This window comes from Hemitrygon akajei, unplaced genomic scaffold (assembly GCF_048418815.1).
Source record: "Hemitrygon akajei unplaced genomic scaffold, sHemAka1.3 Scf000041, whole genome shotgun sequence".
Taxonomy (NCBI): Eukaryota; Metazoa; Chordata; class Chondrichthyes; order Myliobatiformes; family Dasyatidae; genus Hemitrygon; species Hemitrygon akajei.
Window position 1 is genome coordinate 512,099 of NW_027331927.1, and position 16,674 is coordinate 528,772.

Here is a 16,674-nt window from a genome sequence, read left to right on the forward strand (position 1 = left end):
TATTTACACTGAAACCCACTTAGATTAACACTACCTTGGACAGAAGGAGGAAGAGGAATAACACACTTGAGGAAAGATCACACAACAGTCAGATAAAACTTCTATATTTTCAAGAAAAATTTACCGGATTCAGCACTCCATGTAATTGTGAAAAGAAATACAGATCAGAAAAATTAAATGAGAGGCCAACTCAGTAAAATGAATCAACACTCTGGAAGAAAACATTAACCAGTGGGATGAGTATGGCATCGCAATGATCTGAGCAGATGAGATGGGGACAAAGAAGCATTGAGGACCTGTCTGACAGTTGGACACCTCTTCCCAGAAACAGAGGGGTTCCCTGCAGAAGTATGGGACAAGGTGGTTAACAAAAGAAAAAAAAATCAAAAATACATGAAATACAAATAAACAAGGCTTTAAGTGCAGAAAATGCCAAGAAGAACCAGACACAATCCAACACATTCTCAAAAATTTAGAAAACTTTAGAAAAGTCGACACTGAAACACGACCTTGGACAGAAGGAGGAAGTGGAATAACAAACATGAAAAAAAACACACAACAGTCAGATAAAACTTCTAAGTATATATTTTCATCAAAACTGAACAGGATTCAGCACTCCATGTGTGTATATGCAATAGTGATAAGAAATACAGACCAGAACACGTACATGAGAGGCCAACTCAGAAAAATGAATCATCACTCTGGAAGAAAACATTAACCAGTGGAATGAGTATGACCCTCCATGGGAGACATCCCAACGATCTGAGCAGATGAGATGGTCACAAAGAAGCATCGAGCACCTGACTGAGAGTTGGAGACCTCTTCCCAGAAACAGAGGAGTTCCTTGCAGAAATACAGGACAAAGTGGTTAACAAAAGGGGGAAAAAAACATGAGATACAAACAAACAAGGCAGTAAGTGCAGAAAATGCCAAGAGAAACCAGACACAGTCCAACACATTCCCGGATTCTGCAGGAATTTAACTCAATCTGATTATTTATAAAGATACAATATCATTCACTAAATTCTTGCTTTAAAATACTGACTCATGATTGCCCACCATCACTTCATACAGGCACCGTAAGTTCAAGCCTGATCCAGTTTTAGAGTCAAAATCTTACAAATTATAATACATTATTTCAGATAGGACAATCCATAATAACCATCTGGATAGCATATTACAGGATAAACAAGCAGGAACAACTCCCTCGATAGCTGAAACCATACCCAACACACAGATGTCACCACGGGTATAGTTTGTGTCATCAGTCTGACAACCAAAAGATTTTCTCTGCCAATCAGCTTCCAAACGTTGCTGCTCTGTCACTCGTTGCCACGCCCCGCTGCTGGTTCCCTTCTCCTCATCATACATTCTTACATCGACCATCATCCAGAGCCCCAAACTCTACCCTGTGCAGACCCCCCTCGGGTTTCTGACCCTGCTCCGTCTGCAGAGAATTCAAGGGAAACCTGTTCACCCACAGAGTGGTGACTTGTTTGGAACCCATCACCACAGGGGGAACAGGAGATGAACAACAGGGAAGGATTGAAAAGGACTGACCTGGAACAGAATCACTGGCCAGGTCCAGCCGGCCTGAGTTGACTCTCTACTGTACACTATGTGTTATAAATTCACCAAGTACCTGAGACAGAGTTTAAAACAGAACTGATTTATTTGTCTCAGATCCAGAATATTAAACTCCATTCCCATTAAAGGTGAATGTGCAGCAGAAGAAACTCCTCCCATGCCCAGTGACCAGGGTGCAGAACTGGGTGTGGTGAGCAGCAGCAATAATTGCAGAGTTCAGCACCGACAGTCACTCTCGAAATTGCATTCAGCAACGGTGATGGACAAATATCCAGCATGCAGCTTATTGAAACTTTCTCCCCAGTGTGAACCCTGTAGTGATTAACAAGTGTAACGTGCTGTAAGGTTTCACTGCTCATGTAATGGCCTCTCCGTAATGTTTCACTGCTGAGGTAATGGTTTCTCCGTAGCAGCAATGTTTAGGTTACGACTAGAGATAACAGGGTTTTGGAGTGTGGGGCTATCCAATGAGAGAAATATTCTTTCTTGTGAGTCTGGAAGAGAGATTTTGTGGTCTTTTGCTGGGGAGAGATGAGAAGACGTGAATGGAGAGAGTGGGACCCTTTTCTTTTTTTTGTTTTCTTCACTAACTCTATAGTCAAAGTAAGAATTATGCATCTCAGTCATTTAATCACATATTGTGTACCGTTTGTTATTTTGGGGTGCTGATTTGCATTGCACAGCATCCACCCAAACGAGATTTCTTAAGTTTGGCCAGGCTGGGGGGCTATCAATCCTATATTAAGCAGCTAGCCGATGCAAAAGTGAAATAAGTTTAGATGACTGAGTAAATCCATTCACACGTTCACACACAGCAGGTGAATGGCCTCTACCCAGTGTGAACTCGTTGATGTACCTTCAGTTTAGATGAGCAAGTGAATCCCTTTCCGCAGTGTGAGCAGGTGAACAGCCTCTCTCCAGTGTGAACTCTCTGATGTACCTTCAGTTTAGATGAGCAAGTGAATCCCTTCCCCGAGTCTAAGCATGTGAACAGCTTCTCCCCAGTGTGAACTGACTTGTGTATCAGTAGGTACCATGGTTGACCGAATCCCTTTCCACAGTCTGAGCAGGTGAATGGCCTCTCCCCAGTGTGACCTGACTGGTGTGCTTGTAGGTGGGATGACTGAGTAAATCCCTTCCGCAGTGTGAGCAGGTGAACGGCCGCTCCCCAGTGTGAACTCGCTGATGTACCTTCAGTCTGAATGACCGAGTAAATCCCTTCCCACAGTCTGAGCAGGTGAACGCCTCTCCCCAGTGTGTACTGACTTGTGTCTCTTTAGGGTGGATGACCGAGTGAATCCCTTCCCACATTCTGAGCAGGTGAACGGCCTCTCCCCAGTGTGAACTCGCTGATGTACCTTCAGTTTAGATGAGGAAGTGAATCCTTTCCCACAGTCTAAGCAGGTGAACAGCTTCTCCCCAGTGTGAACTGACTTGTGTACCAGTAGGTCAGATGACCGAGTGAATCCCTTCCCACAGTCTGAGCAGGTGAACGGCCTCTCCCCAGTGTGAACATACTTATGTACCAGCAGTTCAGATGACAGAGTGAATCCTTTCCCACAGTCTGAGCAGGTGAATGGCCTCTCCCCAGTGTGTACTGACTTGTGTCTCTGTAGGATGCATGACCGAGTGAATCCCTTCCCACATTCTGAGCAGGTGAATGGCCTCTCCCCAGTGTGAACTCGCTGATGTACCTTCAGTTTAGATGAGTAAGTGAATTGCATCCCACACTCCAAGCAGGTGTGCGGCCTCTCTCCAGTGTGAACTGACTGGTGTGCTTGTAGATGGGATGACTGAATGAATCCCTTCCCACAATCTGAGCAGGTGAATGGCCACTCCCCAGTGTGAACTCCCTGATGTATCTTCAGTTTATATGAGCAAGTGAATCCCTTCCCACAGTCCGAGCAGGTGTATGGCATCTCTCCAGTGTGAACTCGCTGATGTACCTTCAGTTTATATGAGCAAGTGAATCCCTTCCCACAGTCAGAGCAGGTGTATGGCCTCTCTCCAGTGTGAACTCTCTGATGTACCTTCAGATAAGATGACGAAGTGAATGCATTCCCACAGTCCAAGCAGGTAAATGGCCGCTCCCCGGTGTGAACTCGCTGGTGTGCCATTAGATTAGATGACGAAATGAATCCCTTCCCACAGTCTGAGCAGGTGAATGGCCACTCCCCAGTGTGAACTGACTTATGTACCAGCAGTTCAGATGACAGAGTGAATCCTTTCCCACAGTCTGAGCAGGTGAACGGCCTCTCCCCAGTGTGAACTGAGTTGTGTCTCTATAGGGTGGATGACCGAGTGAATCCCTTTCCACATTCTGAACAGGTGAATGACTTCTCCCCAGTGTGAACTCGCTGATGTACCTTCAGTTTAGATGAGCAAGTGAATTGCATCCCACACTCCGAGCAGGTGAATGGCCTCTCCCCAGTGTGAACTGACTGGTGTGCTTGTAGGTGGGATGACTGAGTGAATCGCTTCCCGCAGTGTGAGCAGGTGAACGGCCTCTCGCCAGTGTGAACTCGCTGATGTACCATCAGTTTAGACGAGCAAGTGAATCCCTTCCCACAGTCTGAACAGGTAAATGGCCTCTCGCCAGTGTGAACTCGCTGATGTTCCTCCAGTTTAGTTGAGGAAGTGAATCCTTTCCCGCAGTCTAAGCAGGTGAACAGCTTCTCCCCAGTGTGAACTGACTTGTGTACCAGTAGGTCAGATGACCAAGTGAATCCCTTCCCACAGTCTGAGCAAGTGTATAGCCTCTCTCCAGTGTGAACTTGCTGATGTACCTTCAGATAAGATGACAAAGTGAATCCCTTCCCACAGTCCGAGCAGGTGAACGGCCGCTCCCCGGTGTGAACTCACTGGTGAGCCATTTGGTCAGATGACTGAGAGAATCCTTCCCCACAAATTCCGCAGATGACCAGCCTCTGCCCAGTGTGTACTGACTGGTGTGTCCACATGTGGGAAGACCGACTGAATGCCTTCTCACGCACAGAACAGTTGAATGGCCTTGTCCCAGTGTGAACTGGCTGATGTCCTTTCAGTTGAAATGATTGACTGAATGCATTTCCACTGTCTGAGCAGATGATCAGGTCCCGCCTGTGTAAAGTGACGGGCATGCCAGTGGGTCAGTTGATAGCGTGAATCCCTCTCGACAGTCTGAGCAGGAAGGATGATCGAGTGAATCCCTTACTCCACTTCTTAAATATCTGGACAGAGACAGCAAAACTGGCGTGTTGTGTTCGAGATTCCCGTAGACAAATTCCTTGTTGTTTGTAACCTGTAAAAAGATTTACAAATTCCATCAATGGGTGAAAGACAACATTTCAGATGAGATCACTTGAGTTGTCAAGGTGTAATCTGACATCACACTATTACAGTGAAGTTCACCACAAGTTGCAGAGAGAAATCATCTTCTAACTGGGCACAGTGCTGGTATTTGGAACGACCGTTAAAATCCCTGATGTCCTTCCTGTCTCTATAAGAATGGGGCATTTCTGCCATCTCCAATGTGTCACCTGGCTCAGTTTCACTCTCTCTATTGGTATTATTCCATGCTCCATATTATTCCATGATCACACAAACCAATCTTCCATCCTTGGACTCACCTTACACCACACGCTGTTGGAGCAGTGCTGCCAGGATAATCAAGGACACGACCCACCCAGCCAACCCACTTTTTGTCCCACTTCCCTCCCCGAGGTTAAGGAGCATGAAGATTAATACGGCCAGATTTGGGAACAGCTTCTTTCCAACTGTGATAAGACTGCTGAATAGATCCTGACCCAGATCTGAGCCGTACCTACCAAATATCTGGACCTGACTTGCACTACCTTACTTTCCCTTTTCCATTTTCTAATTATGATTTATAATTTAATTTTTTGTTATATTTACTTCGATTTGTACTTCAGGGAGCGGGAAGCGCAGAATCAAATATCACTGTGATGCTTGTACGCTATAGTATCAATTGTTTGGAGACAATAAAGTATAAAGTATAAAGTTCCTGCTGAGCTGCATGGCTTTCTGGCCCCACAGTAACTAAAACACACTCACACAAATAGCCTGCAGTTCATTCCACACACCCACCACTCTCTGTGTAGAAAACTTACCCCTGGCATCCCCTTGGTATCTATTTCCAAGCACCTTAAAACTATGCCCCCTCGTGTTAGCCATTTCAGTCCTGGGAAAAATCCTCTGGCTATCCACACGCTCAATGCCCCTCATCATCTTATACACCTAAAAAAGGCTCTAAACATAAAGAATGAAACTATACATTGCTTAGAGGATTTGTCAGAAGTATACAAAATTATGAGGGTATAGATAGGGCAAATGCAAGCAGCTTTTTCCACTGAGGTTGGGTGGGATGAAAACCAGAGGTCATAGGTAAGTGGGGAAGGTGAAAATTTAATGGGAATATTTGGAAAAGCTCTTCACTGAAATGGTTGTGAGAGTGTGGAATGAGATGCCAGCACAAGGGGTTCATGTGAGCTCAGTTTCACCATTTGAAAGAAGTTTGGATGGGAGCCTGGATGGTAGGGGTATGGAGGACGATGGTCACAGTCAGGTAGTTGCAATAGATACCTTAAATGTTTTTTTTAGCATTGACTAGATGGGCCAAATAGCCTGTTTCCGTACTGAACTCCTCCATGTTTCTGTGACAGAGAAGCTGGCCAAACTTGTTTGGAAAGGAAAAGGTAGGAGTGATCGATATCTGAGGTCTGAACAACATCTGACTGGTGTCAAGAAAACAAACTCTCCCTCATTGTCACAAAAACAAAGGAGCTGATTGTGTACTACAGGAGGAATGGAGACAGGCGAACCCCTATTGACATCAATGGATCTGGGGTTGAGAGGGTGAACAGCTTTAAGATCCTCAGCATAAACATCACCAAGGATCTCAAATGCTCTGTACGTACTGGCTGTGTTGCGAAAAGAGCACAGCAGCACCTCTTTCACCTCAGATGGTTGAAGTTGCTTGTTGTGGGCCCCAAATCCTAAGAACTTTCTACAGAGAGACAATAGAGAGCATGCTGACTGGGTGCAGCACTGCCTGGTATGGGAACTGTACTTCCCTCAATCGCAGGACCCTGCAGAGAGTGGTGCAGACAGCCCAGTGCATCTGTAGATGTGAACTTCTCACTATTCAGGAGATTTACAGAGACAGATGTGTAAAGAGGGCCCAAAGGATATTGGGGACCCAATTCACCACAACCACAAACTGTTCCTACTGCCATCATCCAGGAAACGGTACCACAGCAAAAGGACCAACAGGCTCCAGGACATCATCTTCCACCAGGCCATCAGACTGCTTAATTCATGCTGATATAATTGCATGTTGATGTTATATTGACTGTTCTATGTATAAACAATATATTATAAATTACTATAAATTACACATTGCACATTTAGATGGAGAGTAACGTAAAGACTTTTACTCCTCATGTGTATGAAGTATGTATGTAATAAAGTCAATTCAATTTGACTCAATTTACCCTCTCCACTATCCGTTCAGTCACTCTGGCTCCCATTCCCCCTACAACTTATTTTAACCACTTCACCCTCTCACCACACTAGCTCCAGCAAGCCTTAATACTAGGATATTAGTCCCCTCCTTGTTCCATTCTCATAACTAATGAATCCCCTAACACTTATTTGACTTTCCACTGCCAGGTAATCCCCCCAAAAGTTTCTAAAGTGGTCCACCTGCTGATGTGTGTGATGTCCGCAAGATTACTCTTCGATGGCTGTTTAACCTCATTCACCTGCCTGTCACCCAGTTTCCTGCGTTCTGCACCTTGGGTGTAACTCACCTCTCTTCATGTCACATCTATCACCCCCTCTGACTCCCAGCTGATCCAGAATTCAACAATTTCAAGTCCGAGCTCCTTCAAGTGCAGGGCTACAAGCTGCAGCTGGATGCACATCTTGTAGGTGAGGGCATCAGGGCCACTGAAGGTCTCTGCACCTTCCCTCCAATACCCCCTCTAATTTCTAATGACCAGTGTGCACATAAATCATGTACTGTGCATATTTTTACCCAGTGACAACATGTGCACAGTGATTTTTATATAGTGAGGTATTCATTTTAAGAGCTAGGAAATCACTGTTGATAAGAACTATGATCTCCTCTGGGTTTGATGGAGTTCATCTGCTTTCTCACACAAACTATGTAGCAGGACTGTAACAGGTAATGAAGGACTTTCTTACCAGAGCTTTTGCACATTGTGCATATGTGGTTTACTTGCTAAATTACACTTTAAAAAGTCAGATTTCCAAATATCACTCCACTTCTTCCCACTTGTAAGTTCTACAGCAACTTTTGCATCGCCACAATACACACAGGTGACACCAGTTTCTAGATTAGACAAAAACATTTCCCCCGAACCCTCCTGATGAATTAAGGATATATTAAATAAAATCATTTTGAACCTATGTAACCTCTGGCTAAAAGAATAATTGGGATTGAATAGGAATATTTGAACCAAAGTAAACACTGTCTTCAGTGGTTAGCTAAGACAGGCTCATTATCAGTTCTCTGTGGCTTGCAGAGTGACATACTGAGCGATGATAATATACACTGTACCCTCATTAGTTGATAACATTATACATTGTACCCTCTTTTGAGTAAAGGGAGGAGGACTCTCTGATAAGGACAGGAATAAACATCTGTTTGTAATTAAGTCAGGGCCTTGCAAAGGGAATAACTGATAAGGACTGGATAGTATATCCATCTGTAATTAAAACCTTCAGTCAGCAAACTCTCTTATTTAATTAAGTTTGGAGCCAACAGACTTAGTGGGCGTACCAGTTCAAATAACATCTTGCAATAGGAATGTATGGGGCTTACTATGTATAAATATATGGCTGTAACCTGACTAAATCAGTCCACTTGTCAGAAGGTGGCAGTGCTTACGTGCCTTCCCTTTGACAACTGGGTCTCAAACTCCTGCTGGAAAATGAACTGTGGTGACGATAAGAAGCTGGTCTCCCGAGTTTTATTCAACTTCAACATTTGGAGTCACAAACACGATCCCAATATAGGGAGTGCTGAGCAGATGGGCTGAATGAAGATGTAAAGTGGAACAGTATATTATCAGCAAGTTGGAGGAATAATACATGTGAGAAAGGGATAGAGGTCTTTACTGCAGAAGGAACGCCAAGGTTGGGAGCCACTAAAAGCGGAGCGTGAATGGGTGGATGGGCACTAAAAAACGAGAGCAGGAAAAACAACGTAAGCAAACCAAGGTCGGCCCAGATAGGAGAGAAGGGCAGGAATATCAGTCTGAAGTTCGAACTGATGGGGACACAAGGGATCCCAAACCCATGTCTGTCATATCGACCCTGTTTGAGGACAGTGACCGTGATGAGGAGTGGGCACTCACCGTACCTCTCCTACCTTACCAGGGGCCAAGTGCACCCAGTGCTCCCGAACCCCAATCCTCCCAGTACCCAGATACGGTGGCCACTCAGGTAAAACAGCGGCATAGGGAAGGGATGTCACTACATCCTGAGATCCAGAAAGGGAATACCCAGGATTATTCCAAGACAGGGAGGGAAGAATCCAATAAATCCCCAGAGTTAGTGACTCCACAAAGACAACTGCCCACCCAAATGCTGCCCAATCCACGAGCAGGAGGAGGGACAGCCCTAGTGATTCCTGTATATGCACCCTGGAAGCCTCAAGAAATGATAATGATCATGAATCAGGCCCCAGATAGAAAATAAAAACCAGCACAGTTTGCTCAGTGTGTCCGCAGTACTACACAAACGTTTAATGCAACCCCACAAGATTTATTCGGTCTCTGCTGCATGATTCTCTCAGCTGTAGAGGGGCGGAAATGGAAGGCAGATTTGAGAGACCAAACCTATCATGAGTTACAGGCGGGAAACCATAATGGGAATGAACAGACTGACCAGATTATTCAAGCCTTGGAAAGGGCTCTCCAGCAACCTGTAAACATCACTAAAGTACTTGAATGCAAACCTAAGCCTGGGAAATCGGGACCAGACTATTGGGAGCGATTGTGGCCTGCTACTGCACTTTCGCAGGAGACCAAGCCTTTTAATAATGGGAATCTGTCCCCGAGTTTAATGCCCTACTGCTCCAATGCTTACCAACTAAGCCAACATGATTAAAACAGATAATATGGATTGGCCTGACAATGACCGAAATCGAATGTGATGAGCTTTGACATATTATTAGAACCTGATTTTTGATTCCTGATCAACACCGAAAGGAACTAATATTTAAAGTGAACATGTTCAGCAAGAAGAAGGATGCAAACAGGCTATATCTGGGGATCAGAAATGGGAACAAAAACCTACCAAGGGACGGGTGGGGACAACAACCCGTTTAGAAATTGACAAGCAAAGATGCTTCCAACCATGAGTCCCATCCCTCAGGAAGAGCCCAATGTAATATTGACAGTTGCTGGAATTTCAATTCCGTTTATGACTGATGTGGGGGCAATCACAACCACTCTTGATCAGGAAATAGTATCGGAAAAGGAATTCCAGCTATCAGACGCTACAATCACTCTGTCTGGTTTCGAAGGCACGGAACGTATGTATTCACGTACCCAGCCATTGCAGGTGGAATTCCAGGGGAACCAGTGTGAGGTTTCATTTACAGTCACCACCAGACGGGGGTGTAATCTCGTAGGGAGAGACTTGCTCTGTCCGTTGGAAGTCGAGATTCTATGCACGGACAAGGATATCACGCTGGAACTGCGAACAACTGATAGCTTCCTCTGACCACCCAGTGGTGGGCACTTTATCTGGACTCCAGTACATTTGAACCCCTTCTGCCAGTGGCCAGCTCTCATGTGACTCTGTGTTATGACCCTACATGGTGCTCAACTGAGGAAAGCTAATATTATGCACCCCTCGAGTGACAGAAATTCCCAGTCATGGTGATTGGAGAGGTTAAAGGAGGAGATGGCATTGCATTACTGGCTGAAGTTCCAGATTTCTTTTGGCGACAGACAGTACTGGTGTTTCCCAATAGGGTTAGGGTCAGGGTTTGCCCTGGGTTCAAGTCAAAGAGCCTAGGGCTCCTTGCCCACAACCTGACAAAACAGGCCTCCAGCACCGAGGGAGACTGGCAAGCGGGCCAACTCCGATACTGGAAGGAGTCTAAGGTGAAGACGGGACATCTGGTAAGACATTCTTTTAATAGTGACTGAACCCAAGACGTTTACCCCATCTCTGGGCAATTTCAGTCCATGAAGTCAGCACTCCTCTCTGGATCACAGTGAAAGAAGGACAGACTCTCCCATCCATTCTGCAATACCCCCTCTAGCCCGTCCGGATCACTGTGAAAGAAGGACAGACTCTCCCATCCATTCTGCAATACCCCCTCTAGCCCGTCCGGATCACTGTGAAAGAAGGACAGACTCTCCCATCCATTCTGCAATACCCCCTCTAGCCCGTCCGGATCACTGTGAAAGAAGGACAGACTCTCCCATCCATTCTGCAATACCCCCTCTAGCCTGTCCGGATCACAGTGAAAGAAGGACAGACTCTCCCATCCATTCTGCAATACCCTCTCTAGCCCATCCGGATCACTGTGAAAGAAGGACAGACTCTCCCATCCATTCTGCAATAACCCCTCTAGCCCATCCAGATCACTGTGAAAGAAGGACAGACTCTCCCATCCATTCTGCAATACCCCCTCTAGCCCGTCCGGATCACAGTGAAAGAAGGACAGACTCTCGCATCCATTCTGCAATACCCCCTCTAGCCTGTCCGGATCACAGTGAAAGAAGGACAGACTCTCCCATCCATTCTGCAATAACCCCTCTAGCCCATCCAGATCACTGTGAAAGAAGGACAGACTCTCCCATCCATTCTGCAATACCCCCTCTAGCCCATCCGGATCACTGTGAAAGAAGGACAGACTCTCCCATCCATTCTGCAATACCCCCTCTAGCCTGTCCGGATCACTGTGAAAGAAGGACAGACTCTCCCATCCATTCTGCAATACCCCCTCTAGCCCGTCCGGATCACTGTGAAAGAAGGACAGACTCTCCCATCCATTCTGCAATACTCCCTCTAGCCCGTCCGGATCACTGTGAAAGAAGGACAGACTCTCCCATCCATTCTGCAATACCCCCTCTAGCCTGAGGCAACGTTTTATGAGGATGGAAGCTCTTTTGTGGATCCAGCAAGGAAACAATGCGATAGTGACGGACAGAAATTGAACAGGCCTCTTTTGAAGCAGCTGTCTCCACCCCGAAGGCTGAGCTGTTTGCTCTGACTCGTGCCTGTATCCCAGCAACAGACAGAAGTGGGAACGTTTACACAGACTCCCGTTATGCGTTTGGAATTGTACATGACTACGGGGCTCTCTGGAAACGTGGGGATTCCTGACTTCCTCTGGCCACCCCATTAGTAATGCCACCTTTGTAAACAACTTACTCACCGCTCTACAGCTACCTCGAGTTTTGTTCTTCTCAGGGGGACGCCTCTGAGGAGGAGTGAAAACTGTGGTCCCAGATGGGGTGCCAGAAAGACCCCGACCTGGGTTTTTGGATCACCTAGCGGGACAGGTTTGTGTTCCTACACAGTTTTTACCAATACTGGTCGATTATATACATAATTGTACACACCTGGGAAAGGAGGGAATGGTTGGTAACCTGTACCCTGCACACCGGGTACGACTACCCTGCCAGGTGGATCTTTCTCGTGTCTACAATTTGATTTTATTGAATTGCCTAGAGCACATTGCTATAGATACTGCTTAGTTATTATAGATGTGTTTAGTAGATGGATTGAAGCTATTCCAACTACCATTAATACTGCTGTGACTGTTGTGAAGGTATTATTACGGGAAATAATTCCCAGGTACAAGCCGGAGATGCTGAGTTCAACAATGGCCCACACTTTATGGTGAAAGCAAACGAAGGGGTATGTAACAAACTAGCTATCAAGCAACAATTCCACTGTGTATACCACCCACGGGCTGCTGGCAGAGTGGAAAGAGCCAATGGCACTCTGAAGAGTAAACTGGCCAGACTAACAGTGGAGACTGGACTCACTTGGTTGAAGGTCCGACCATTAGCCCGATTCCACATGAGGGTTACCCCACAGGGGAAAACAGGGTTGTCACCAGCTGAAATCATTTCTGGACGGCCCATGAGGACACCCTGGGGACAAAGTCTCAGGATTAAAGGCAAAGTGAATAAGAATAAGGAACCTTGGTTCTTGAGGGATATTGGAACTCTGATAAAGAAGAGAGAGATGTATGACATGTGTAAGAAACAGGGAGCAAAGAAGGTACTTGAGTAGTATAAAAAGTGCAAACAAATACTTAAGGAAGAAATCAGGAGGGCTGAAAGAAGACATGAGGTAGTGTTGGCAGTCAAGGTGAAGGATAGTAAGAGCTTCCACAGGTATAGTAATAGCAAAAGGATAGTTAAGGGATAAAATTGGTCCTCTTGAAGATCAGAGTGGTGGGCTATGTATGGAACCAAAAGAAATTGGGGAGATGTTAAATGGTTTTTTTCTGTCTGAATTTACTAAGGAAACTGGCATGGAGTCAATGGAAATAAGGCAAACAAGTATTGAGGTCATGGAACCTATACAGATAGAAGAGGAGGAGGTGCTTGCGACCTTGAGGCGAGTAGATAAATCTCCAGGACCTGACAGGGTATTCCCTCGGACCTTGAAGGAGACTAGTGTTGAAATTGCAGGGGCCCTGGCAGATATATTTAAAAGTAGTTATCTATGGGTGAGGTGCCAGAGGATTGGCGGATAGCTCATGTTGTTCCATTGTTTAAAGAAGGCTCAAAAAGTAATCCAGGAAATTATAGGCTGGTAAGTTTGATGTTGGTCATGGGTAAATTATTGGAAGGAGTACTAAGAGATAGGATTGACAATTGTTTAGACAGACAGGGACTTATTAGGGAGAGTCAACACGGCTTTGTGCATGGTAGGTTATGTTTAACAAATATATTAGAGATTTTCGAGGAGGTTACAAGGAAAGTGGATGAAGGCAAGGCAGTGGATGTAGTGGACTTCAGTAAGGCCTTTGACAAGGTCCCGCATGGGAGGTTAGTTAGGAAGATTCAGTCACTAGGTATACATGGTGAGGTAGTAAATTTGATTGGGAATTGAGAATGGGAGAAGTCAGAGAGTGGTAGTGGAGGATTGCTACTCTGAGTGGAGGCCTGTGACTAGTGGTGTGCCACAGGGATCAGTGCTGGGTCCATGGTTATTTGTCATCTATATCAATGATCTGGATGATAATTTGGTAAATTGGATCAGCAGATTTGCTGATGATACAAAGATTGGAGGTGTAGTGGACAGTGAGGAAGGTTTTCAAAGCTTGCAGAGGGATCTGGACCAGCTAGAAAAATGGCAGATGTAGTTTAATATAGACATGTGTGAGGTATTGCACTTTGGAAGGAAAAACCAAGGTAGAACATACAAGGTAAATGGCAGGGCGCTGAGGTGTGCACTAGGACAGAGGGATCTAAGAATACTGATACAAAATTCCCTAAAAGTGGCATCACAGGTAGATAGGGTAGTAAAGAGAGATTTTGGTTCATTGGCCTTTATAAATCAAAGTATTGATTATAAGAGTTGGAATGTTATGGTGAGGTTGTATAAGGTATTAGTGAGGCCAAATTTGGAGTATTGTGTGCAGTTTTGGTCACTGAATTACAGGAAGGATAATACTAAGGTTGAAAGAGTGCAAGAGAAGGTTTACAAGGATGTTGCCAGGACTTGAGAAACTGAGTTACAGAGAAAGGTTGAATAGTTTAGGACTTTATTCCCTGGAGCGTAGGAGAATGAGGGGTGATTTGATAGAGATGTATAAAATTATGATGGGTATAGATAGAGTGAATGCAAGCAGGCTTTTTCCACTGAGGCTAGGGGAGAAAAAAAACCAGAGGACATGGGTTAAGGGTGAAGGGTGAAAAGTTTAAAGGGAAAATTGGGGGGGGGGGGGGGTTCTTCATAACTGAGTCTGACTGGTACTGGCATAACTGGTTCTTCTGGGCACATTCAGTCTCACTCCCAACTATTTCCTACCTTCCTTTGTACAGGTACGTAATGTCTAAAGGACCAGTGTTTGAGTAAATGAGACTCACCAAACTTTCTCCTGACTGAATCACTGGAATCTCCAAGTCAGATGGGTTCTCTCCAGTTGATGCTCTCAATCCTCGGGCTGGTTCACTTGTTGTTGTTCCCTCGTCTTCAGTCGTGGTTTTTCTTCCAATAAATCTCTCTCTGCAGGTCTAACTTAAACATGAAAGATAATGAAGCACGTTAACAATGAAAAGGAGGACCAAACGTATCTGCTGAATGTTACTAGGAACAAAACTCACTGAAATTTAAACGTTGGCAAATATAATGATGTCAGTGAACAATCTTTAATTGTCCCTCACACATCACAAAACAATACGGGATAAGAAGGAGCCATCATTCAGTCATGGTAAGACACAAGACACAGGAACAGAATTAGGTGATTCAATCCATCTGGTCTGCTCCACCACTCAGCCATTCAATCATGGCCAATTTTTATTCCAACACCATATTCCTGCCTTCCTCCTGTAACCCTGAAACTACTCAGCAATCATCAGTATATTAATCTTCACAAATATACCCAAATGGCAGCCTCAAACAAATTCTGCGGCAACAAATTCCACAGATCAGACATCTTGTGGCCAAAAATTTTTTCTCATCTCAGTTTTAAAGGAAAGCATCTTTATTCTGAGACGGTGCTCTCAGATCACAGACTCTCTGTCTAATGGAAACATCCTCTCCATGTCCACTGTATCCAGGCTTTTCAGCATTCGGTAGGTTTACTTAACCATACATCCCTCCACCACCCCCACCGCCCCTCTGACCTCCATTGAGCACAGGTCCAGAACCATCAAATGCTCCTCATATATAAATCCGATCATTCCTGAGATTATTCATGTGAACCTCATTAGCAACGACTGCACTGTACACATTTCCAGGAATAACAGACAAATCGGTTCCAGGATAATTTACAGGGAAAAGTTGTGCTTCCTTTACTGTTATACTATCACTCCATTTCCAGGTGAAAACAGGACCATTTCAGGAAATTTGTATTACAGATCCTAGGATACAGATCTTGTCTTGTCTATACTGGACCGACCGCCCTCGCTGGGCTATGAACGTGCAGGAGTAATGTATGGCTCAGCTCTACTGCGGGGAGCTGAGGCTCGAACCATTCTCCCCCTAGACTTCCCAGTCCCTCGGTAAAGCAGGCAGTGAAACCAAAGATCCCCACAACCTGGGACGTTCTCCTTTCTCACCCACCCCAGTCCGGGAGAAGACACAACAGCCATAAAGCTCCAGGCCAAATGCGAGAAGCCTCAGTAAACGAGGCGAGTTCGGGGAAGTTAATGGGACTCAGCGGCCAAAATCACACCACGTGATCCTGCGTCACAAAGCGGAGGGCGGGGCAAATCTGCGGCACACAGCCTCACGTGACCTGACGGCGGGACTTCCATTTCAATTCTGTGGAAACAGACAGCCTGGGCTCCTGGTTTGGATCGTTCAATGCAGATTAAGTGAAGTCGACACATTTCTGACGAGCCCAGATAGTTGGGAAACAAATGAATTCCTGGCCCACAGTTCGGAGCTCACGGTCAACATCGGATCTCCCCGCTCGGGATCGGTCTCAATACTCACCGATGGGAAAGTGATATCCTCGGCCCGCAGACAGTGATCCCGACGGAAGAGACGAAAGTCTTTCCTGAACACACAGCCGACCCACTTCAGCTCTGAGCGGAGAGGAAAACACCGTCCACCCGGAGACTGTGAACATGCGCGAAGAGATTATTACATCATCGGGAGGCGGGGCCTCGGAAACAGACGCCAGATGCTGCCCATCTGCGGTTAAATGGGAGGGGCAAACGGGATCACGTGTCAGGATTGGCGACTCCCCCCCCCCAGGCAGAGACTCCAGCTACTCATTAGATAGATAGATAGATAGATACTTTATTCATCCCCATGGGGAAATTCAACCTTTTTTCCAATGTCCCATACACTTGTTGTAGCAAAAACTAATTACATACAATACTTAACTCAGTAAGAACTAACTCAAAA

At 45.5% G+C, this 16,674-nt stretch overlaps 1 protein-coding gene and 1 pseudogene across 1 annotated transcript in view; one reads left to right on the forward strand and one right to left on the reverse strand.

Moving 5' to 3' along the window:
- LOC140720313 (NACHT, LRR and PYD domains-containing protein 3-like) overlaps positions 1–16,674 on the forward strand; it is a 343,837-nt gene that overhangs the window by 252,168 nt on the left and 74,995 nt on the right. The gene's annotated exons all lie outside the window — the stretch shown is intronic.
- On the reverse strand, positions 1,364–4,706 carry LOC140720305 (uncharacterized; annotated as a pseudogene).